The sequence below is a fragment of the Oncorhynchus gorbuscha genome, linkage group LG20 (assembly GCF_021184085.1).
Source record: "Oncorhynchus gorbuscha isolate QuinsamMale2020 ecotype Even-year linkage group LG20, OgorEven_v1.0, whole genome shotgun sequence".
NCBI classification, from domain to species: domain Eukaryota; kingdom Metazoa; phylum Chordata; class Actinopteri; order Salmoniformes; family Salmonidae; genus Oncorhynchus; species Oncorhynchus gorbuscha.
The window spans coordinates 15946268-15954843 of NC_060192.1; positions in this window are offsets into that span (position 1 = coordinate 15946268).

An 8576-nucleotide genomic window follows, 5' to 3' on the forward strand; every position below is an offset into this window, starting at 1 on the left:
TTTTTTAATACAACTTTTCACATAACACACATTGCCGTTGTTGATGAAGCCACCTGTGTCAACAGGGTAGTAATTCAGGTCAAACTAATTCTAGGTCATCACTAGTTACTACAGCCACAAAGTCGTAATAATACCGCCTATTTCTACAATTTATCTTCTTAAAAGGTTAATATAAACCGAACCCTAACCTTAACCGTAACCTTAATCACACTGCTAACTATATGCCTAACCCTAATCTTACTGTAAATTCATGCTGCCATCTTCACGACTGTGCTGGTGTGAGAGGACCGTTAGGTGATCAGTGAGTGATGTGGACGCAGAAGAACTTGAAGCTCTTGACCCCCTCCACAGCGGGCCTGCTGACGTGTGATGTTGACCCCCCCCCCCCCCCCCCCCCCCCCCCCCCCCCCGCCTGCTTGCTCTTGCTGACGTTGAGGGAGAAATTGTTGTCTTGGCACCACACTGCCAGGTCTCTGACCTCCTCCCTGTAGGCAGTCTCATTGCCGTTGGTGATCAGGCCTACTACTGTCATGTCGTCAGCAAACTTGATGATGGAGTTGGAGTCATGCGTGGCCACGCAGTCGTGGGTGAACAAGGAGTACAGGAGTACAGGACACATCCCTGTACGGCCCCCGTGTTGAAGGTCAGTGTGGAGGAGGTTTTGTTGCCTCCCCCTCACCACCTGGGGTCGGCCCATCAGGATTCAGTTGCAGAGGGAGGTGTTCAGTCCCAGGGTCCAGAGCCTTGGTGACGAGCTTGGAGGGCATTATGACGTTGAACGCTGAGCTGTAGTCGATGAACAGCATTCTCTTTTGTCCAGGTGGGAGAGGGCCATGTGGAGTGCAATTGAGTTTGCGTCGTACGTGGATCTGTTGGGGCGGTATGCAATTTGAAGTGGGTGCAGGGTGTCTGAGATGATAGAGTGGATGTGTGCCATGGCCAGCCTTTCAAAGCATTTCATGATTACAGATGTGACTGCTACAGGGCGGTAGTCACTGTGGCACATTGCCTTAGAGTTTTTCAAAACAGGAATAATGGTAGTCAGCGTGAAACGTGGGGATGACAGACTGAGACAAGGAGAGGTTGAAAATGTCTGGGAAGAGGCCAACCAGCTGGTCTGCGCATGCCCTGAGGACGCGCCCTGGAATACCGTCTGGCCCTGCGGGCCTTACGAGTGTTGACCCGTTTCAGAGTCTTACTCAGGTCGGCCTCAGAGAGTGTTAATCCAGGGCTTTTGGTTGGGAATGCAGACTGGTGTATCCTATGTACTCATCCTATCCATGCTACGACCTATCCAACAGACTGGTGTTTCCTATGTACTCATCCTATCCATGCTATGACCTATCCAACAGACTGGTGTTTCCTATGTACTCATCCTATCCATGCTACGACCTATCCAACAGACTGGTGTTTCCTATGTACTCATCCTATCCATGCTACGACCTAGCCAACAGACTGGTGTATGCTATGTACTCATCCTATCCATGCTACGACCTATCCAACAGACTGGTGTTTCCTATGTACTCATCCTATCCATGCTACGACCTATCCAACAGACTGGTGTTTCCTATGTACTCATCCTATCCATGCTACGACCTATCCAACAGACTGGTGTATGCTATGTACTCATCCTATCCATGCTACGACCTATCCAACAGACTGGTGTTTCCTATGTACTCATCCTATCCATGCTACGACCTATCCAACAGACTGGTGTTTCCTATGTACTCATCCTATCCATGCTACGACCTATCCAACAGACTGGTGTTTCCTATGTACTCATCCTATCCATGCTACGACCTATCCAACAGACTGGTGTTTCCTATGTACTCATCCTATCCATGCTATGACCTATCCAACAGACTGGTGTTTCCTATGTACTCATCCTATCCATGCTACGACCTATCCAACAGACTGGTGTATGCTATGTACTCATCCTATCCATGCTACGACCTATCCAACAGACTGGTGTATCCTATGTACTCATCCTATCCATGCTACGACCTATCCAACAGACTGGTGTTTCCTATGTACTCATCCTATCCATGCTACGACCTATCCAACAGACTGGTGTTTCCTATGTACTCATCCTATCCATGCTACGACCTATCCAACAGACTGGTGTTTCCTATGTACTCATCCTATCCATGCTACGACCTATCCAACAGACTGGTGTATGCTATGTACTCATCCTATCCATGCTACGACCTATCCAACAGACTGGTGTATCCTATGTACTCATCCTATCCATGCTACGACCTATCCAACAGACTGGTGTATCCTATGTACTCATCCTATCCATGCTACGACCTATCCAACAGACTGGTGTATCCTATGTACTCATCCTATCCATGCTACGACCTATCCAACAGACTGGTGTATCCTATGTACTCATCCTATCCATGCTACGACCTATCCAACAGACTGGTGTATCCTATGTACTCATCCTATCCATGCTACGACCTATCCAACAGACTGGTGTATCCTATGTACTCATCCTATCCATGCTACGACCTAGCCAACATATGGTTGTATCCTCTGTGCTGATCGTAGCCAGCAGAGAAAGCAAGCATTTCTGAGAGTGGCAGTCATGAAGCGGATCACAAACAGATGCCACACATACGGCTGGCAGCTCCGTGTTCCCAAACAATGTGCTTCTTCAGATTAATCTGATCTGGCAAGAGGAACTCTGTAGTGATTAGTTGTCCTGGTGTAAATCCAAAATAGCACCCCATTCCATATATAGTGCACTACTTTTGACCAAACGTAATGCGCTATATGAGGAATAGGTTGTCATTAGGGACGCAACCCTGGTCTTATCGGAGCGGCCATTAGGAGGTCTCGTCTGGTAGCTCATTCAGCTGTTGTGTTGAAGCAGCCCCGGCTCATGAGAGGCCACTGAATCAAAGACCCTCTCCTTCATTACATTCAAAGGCATTTCAGCTTACTTGGTCAATCAATTTGTGTGTACTGTGGCATTGGGAAACAACTAAGTAAAATCTATGTTTTTTATCTTCAGAGGAATAGAACTTATAAGTGCCCTCCAAATGTTTTAAGAACTTTAGAACATGGCATTGAAAAACTACAAATGGGAGTGTGAAGATTTATATACGCTTGTGTAATGAATACTGTATATGACGCACTCTTCAAAGATACAGTACTCTATATGAGCATGCCAGTCACTCATCAACAAAGCAATGTTCCGTGCATACTTGCCCTCTCTTTAAGGTCAAACTGTGAACTGCCAACCAGGATAAGATTCTAACAAAGGGATGTCAGCCCTGCCCCAGACCGTTAAACTTGTAGTGAATATTCTCTTTCTCCATCTCTTTCTCTCTCTCTCTCCCGCTCCCTCTCTCTGCCTGTCTCTTCCTCTCTCTCCCTCCTTTTCAGAGGATATGCAATCACCGCAGCACAATCAGTTCCGCAGTGGGAATGGAAACAGGGCTTCCATTTTGAAGTTGGCTTAACCTTGCAGTGACACCTATTGAAGAGACTTTGAAATGGTTGTGGAGAATAGTTTCCGCATGGTGGGATCTGCAATTAGGCGGCACATCTGCAGCAAAGTCCTCCATTCTGGCATCCAGAGAGTCCGGTGTTGGTGGGCAGCCAACAACAACAGTTCCCAGTGCCTAACTGTGAATCATTTTATTAGATACATTTCAACTGAGCAATTAGACAGATTTCAATCATGAACGAGAGAGAGAGAGAGAACGAGAGAAAGAGAGAGAGAGAGGGAGAGAGAGAGAGAGAGAGAGAGAGATTAAGGGAAATAAGTTGGAGAGAGGGAGGGAGGGAGTAAAGGAAAAGAGGAATGGATAGGGATGGTGAAGGAGAGGGAAGAAAGTTTGCAAGGGACTGAGAGGAGAGAGAGAGAGAGAGAGAGAGAGAGAGAGAGAGAGAGAGAGAGAGAGAGAGAGAGAGAGAGAGAGAGAGAGAGAGAGAGAGAGAGAGAGAGAGAGAGAGAGAGAGAGAGAGAGAGAGAGAGAGAGAGGAAGTGAATGAAGGAAAGTAGAGCAAGCCATGAGTCTCAGATTTATGAGCGGATCATCAATTAACCACTCCAGTCACAATGGATCAGGCCATTAAAGTAGCGTTCAGTCTACACTACAGTGCATCAAGACTGAAAACAACCTCAAATCCCCCAATAGACCCCTGACATGCAGCAGACTTGTTCTAATTCTCAGCATTCCTTGTAGTTTTTATATCTGAACAGGCTGACAAGGACAAAAGGAATGTCACTATCCTCTCCACTTTGATGTTGAGTGTGTGGTCCCACCCTGTAAAATCCAGTTGCTTCACCCTAGATGGGTAAACCTTTCTGCTCTATTGTTGACATGTTTACATTGCTTTTCGTCCACCTCCTGCTGAATAATGGTAGAATGGGACCATTAAATATATTGCTGATGTAGAGACAAGAGAAGGAAAACATCAATATGCAAGTGAACTTAGGTTAACAGAGGGCTGTATTAAGCCTCGGGCACGTCACTGTAATAGTGTCCAAACCAGGATACCGTATATAATTACATGGGGACTGTTTCATTTCACTAAGCACTCTAATTGATCAAATTCAATCAACTGTTTACCAGGATAAGTCCACAACGGTCTCTCCTTTTTTGCAGCATAAATATACTAAAACCAAACCATTTTTAACAATGTAAAGAAAATACAATTTGAATCTGAGTCCATTTCCCTACTTAATCCTAACATCCTAATATTACACCTAGTGTGGGGACCTCAGACCTACGTACCTACCATATACTGGAAAGCCCTTGTACTTTCACCACCATTCAACCCTAACCTCAGGCCTACCTATTATATAAAGCCCTTGTACTTTCACCACCATTCAACCCTAACCTCAGGCCTACCTATTATATAAAGCCCTTGTACTTTCACCACCATTGAACCCTAACCTCAGGCCTACCTACTATATAAAGCCCTTGTACTTTCACCACCATTCAACCCTAACCTCAGGCCTACCTACTATATAAAGCCCTTGTACTTTCATCACCATTCAACCCTAACCTCAGGCCTACCTACTATATAAAGCCCTTGTACTTTCACCACCATTCAACCCTAACCTCAGGCCTACCTACTATATAAAGCCCTTGTACTTTCACCACCATTCAACCCTAACCTCAGGCCTACCTACTATATAAAGCCCTTGTACTTTCATCACCATTCAACCCTAACCTCAGGCCTACCTATTATATAAAGCCCTTGTACTTTGACCACCATTCAACCCTAACCTCAGGCCTACCTACTATATAAAGCCCTTGTACTTTCATCACCATTCAACCCTAACCTCAGGCCTACCTATTATATAAAGCCCTTGTACTTTCACCACCATTCAACCCTAACCTCAGGCCTACCTACTATATAAAGCCCTTGTACTTTCATCACCATTCAACCCTAACCTCAGGCCTACCTATTATATAAAGCCCTTGTACTTTCACCACCATTGAACCCTAACCTCAGGCCTACCTACTATATAAAGCCCTTGTACTTTCACCACCATTCAACCCTAACCTCAGGCCTACCTACTATATAAAGCCCTTGTACTTTCACCACCATTGAACCCTAACCTCAGGCCTACCTATTATATAAAGCCCTTGTACTTTCACCACCATTCAACCCTAACCTCAGGCCTACCTACTATATAAAGCCCTTGTACTTTCACCACCATTCAACCCTAACCTCAGGCCTACCTACTATATAAAGCCCTTGTACTTTCACCACCATTCAACCCTAACCTCAGGCCTACCTATTATATAAAGCCCTTGTACTTTCACCACCATTCAACCCTAACCTCAGGCCTACCTACTATATAAAGCCCTTGTACTTTCATCACCATTCAACCCTAACCTCAGGCCTACCTATTATATAAAGCCCTTGTACTTTCACCACCATTCAACCCTAACCTCAGGCCTACCTATTATATAAAGCCCTTGTACTTTCACCACCATTCAACCCTAACCTCAGGCCTACCTACTATATAAAGCCCTTGTACTTTCATCACCATTCAACCCTAACCTCAGGCCTACCTATTATATAAAGCCCTTGTACTTTCACCACCATTCAACCCTAACCTCAGGCCTACCTACTATATAAAGCCCTTGTACTTTCATCACCATTCAACCCTAACCTCAGGCCTACCTATTATATAAAGCCCTTGTACTTTGACCACCATTCAACCCTAACCTCAGGCCTACCTACTATATAAAGCCCTTGTACTTTCACCACCATTCAACCCTAACCTCAGGCCTACCTACTATATAAAGCCCTTGTACTTTCATCACCATTCAACCCTAACCTCAGGCCTACCTATTATATAAAACCCTTGTACTTTCACCACCATTCAACCCTAACCTCAGGCCTACCTACTATATGAAGTCCTTGTACTTTCACCACCATTCAACCCTAACCTCAGGCCTACCTATTATATAAAGCCCTTGTACTTTGACCACCATTCAACCCTAACCTCAGGCCTACCTACTATATAAAGCCCTTGTACTTTCACCACCATTGAACCCTAACCTCAGGCCTACCTACTATATAAAGCCCTTGTACTTTCACCACCATTGAACCCTAACCTCAGGCCTACCTACTATATAAAGCCCTTGTACTTTCACCACCATTGAACCCTAACCTCAGGCCTACCTACTATATAAAGCCCTTGTACTTTCACCACCATTGAACCTGGGCCAATATTCCCCCACATGAGTTGTTAGGGGATCATTCCCTGCTATTGACCAGGTTCTGTACCTCCTGCTCTGGGATGATTGACGCTTCATCCCCCTTTGAAATCCCATGGCCACAACAGAACAGAACAGCACAGGCAGCACTTCCTCTTCTGTAGCTCAAAGCGTGTGTTACTGTGTTACCTCATTCAGGGCACCAGAGTGAAGAAGAAAGAAAGGTCCACAACATAAAAAAGAACCCAGATGTTTGCTACTTTGCTTCCCGTCCCAAACGTCGGGACAAGAGCAGGCCGTGGGCCTGCATTAATGCGGCTGGATCTCCATCTGTGGATCTGATGATGACTATGACTGGCCATAGCACATATAGAGACTCACCCGGTCACATGTGTTAGCAATAAGCTAGCCTTGCCACCTTAGTTAGGCTAACAGATGGACTGGGTTAAAGCTTGCTTTTGCTGAGAGCTGGGGGGAGAGTTAAAGCTTTAACCAAAATCCTCTGGTACTTTGTTTTTGCATGGAAGCAATAATGTAACAAAATTAGATAAAAGGTAGGAGTTACTTCACATTGACTCAATAACAAGTAGGCCTATGTTAATATGCATGACATGGACCTGCCAAAGATCATAACAATTGCAACTCCTTGATGGAGGATCTACATAATAGTATCTAGGAATCAATGTTATGAATATTCCTGATTATCGCTTATGACGACTTCCAGGTTTTCTGCACTGAATTCCGTGACCGCTATGGATATTGGGCTCGTATAACACTATTATTATGAAGAGCTTGTAGTATCATACCCAACCTCATAGAGGACCAGGATAGTGGATCAGAGCCCTTATGACATGCCATTTGGTATGATTGCTTCTGTGTAGGACCAAAGTCCCCTTCTGCCGAGCTTTCAGGGTCCTCTCCACAAGCCTCTCCACCTCCATTTTGTAAATATGAACAGGCCTTACTGGTTAGACAGAGCTGCAGAAGACTGGAGATAAAGATGGACTGTTTTGAGACTGATAGAACATCATTAGTACACCTATTAGTTAAGTATACCCGTAGCCTGTTCTCGGTGCTATATTAGGATCATCATGTTTGTATGTCAGGGCTAATGCCAGTGTAAAGGGCTAATGCCAGTGTAATTGCCTATTTCAGCTGGGCCTATTGTTGAGAATCCTCCCTTATATCCTAGACATCCTCCATTGCCATCTCAAGACAGAGAAGGAGAACACAAATAATTATCCCAATTGCTAGTATGAAATGGCACAGGCTTGAATGTTGCCTGTTCTTTTACCTGAGCTATGCGAGGCCAATATCACCGCAATCATCCAATTGGATCTGAAATAGCCAGACAACAATTGTTACCACTGCCTCCAATGTAATGAGACCATCCTACGATGAACCATCAAATGTTTGCAAGAAGTAGTGAAAATGTTCTGGGAGACTTTCTTTGTCTCTTCTAGAAGAAATCAAATAAAACATTTTTGAATATATATTGTTTTCAGAAGTACAGTGGAATATTACTGTGATGTGGAATGGCATTTTATAGGACAAAATAGTCATTCTGAGAGATAAATCATTAAAGGCAGTCATTGTATTATTGTATGTGTCCAAACAGGTCGTTAAGGTAAATGTCCAAACAGGTCGTTAAGGTAGAACAAAAATATGTTCTCAAATAATTACATGGCTAAATGAATATATGTTTGACAATTGCATGATCATTAACCTTCTGCAAGGTATTGCTGTTGCGTTTCCAAAAAGTAAATGAACAATTAATACAACATAATTTCTTCCACACAAAGAAAAAATACACTTGTCTCTCACCCTGACAATGTTCATTCATCATTTTGTTCAACCACTGAAAGTTATTGTCCGGTTGTC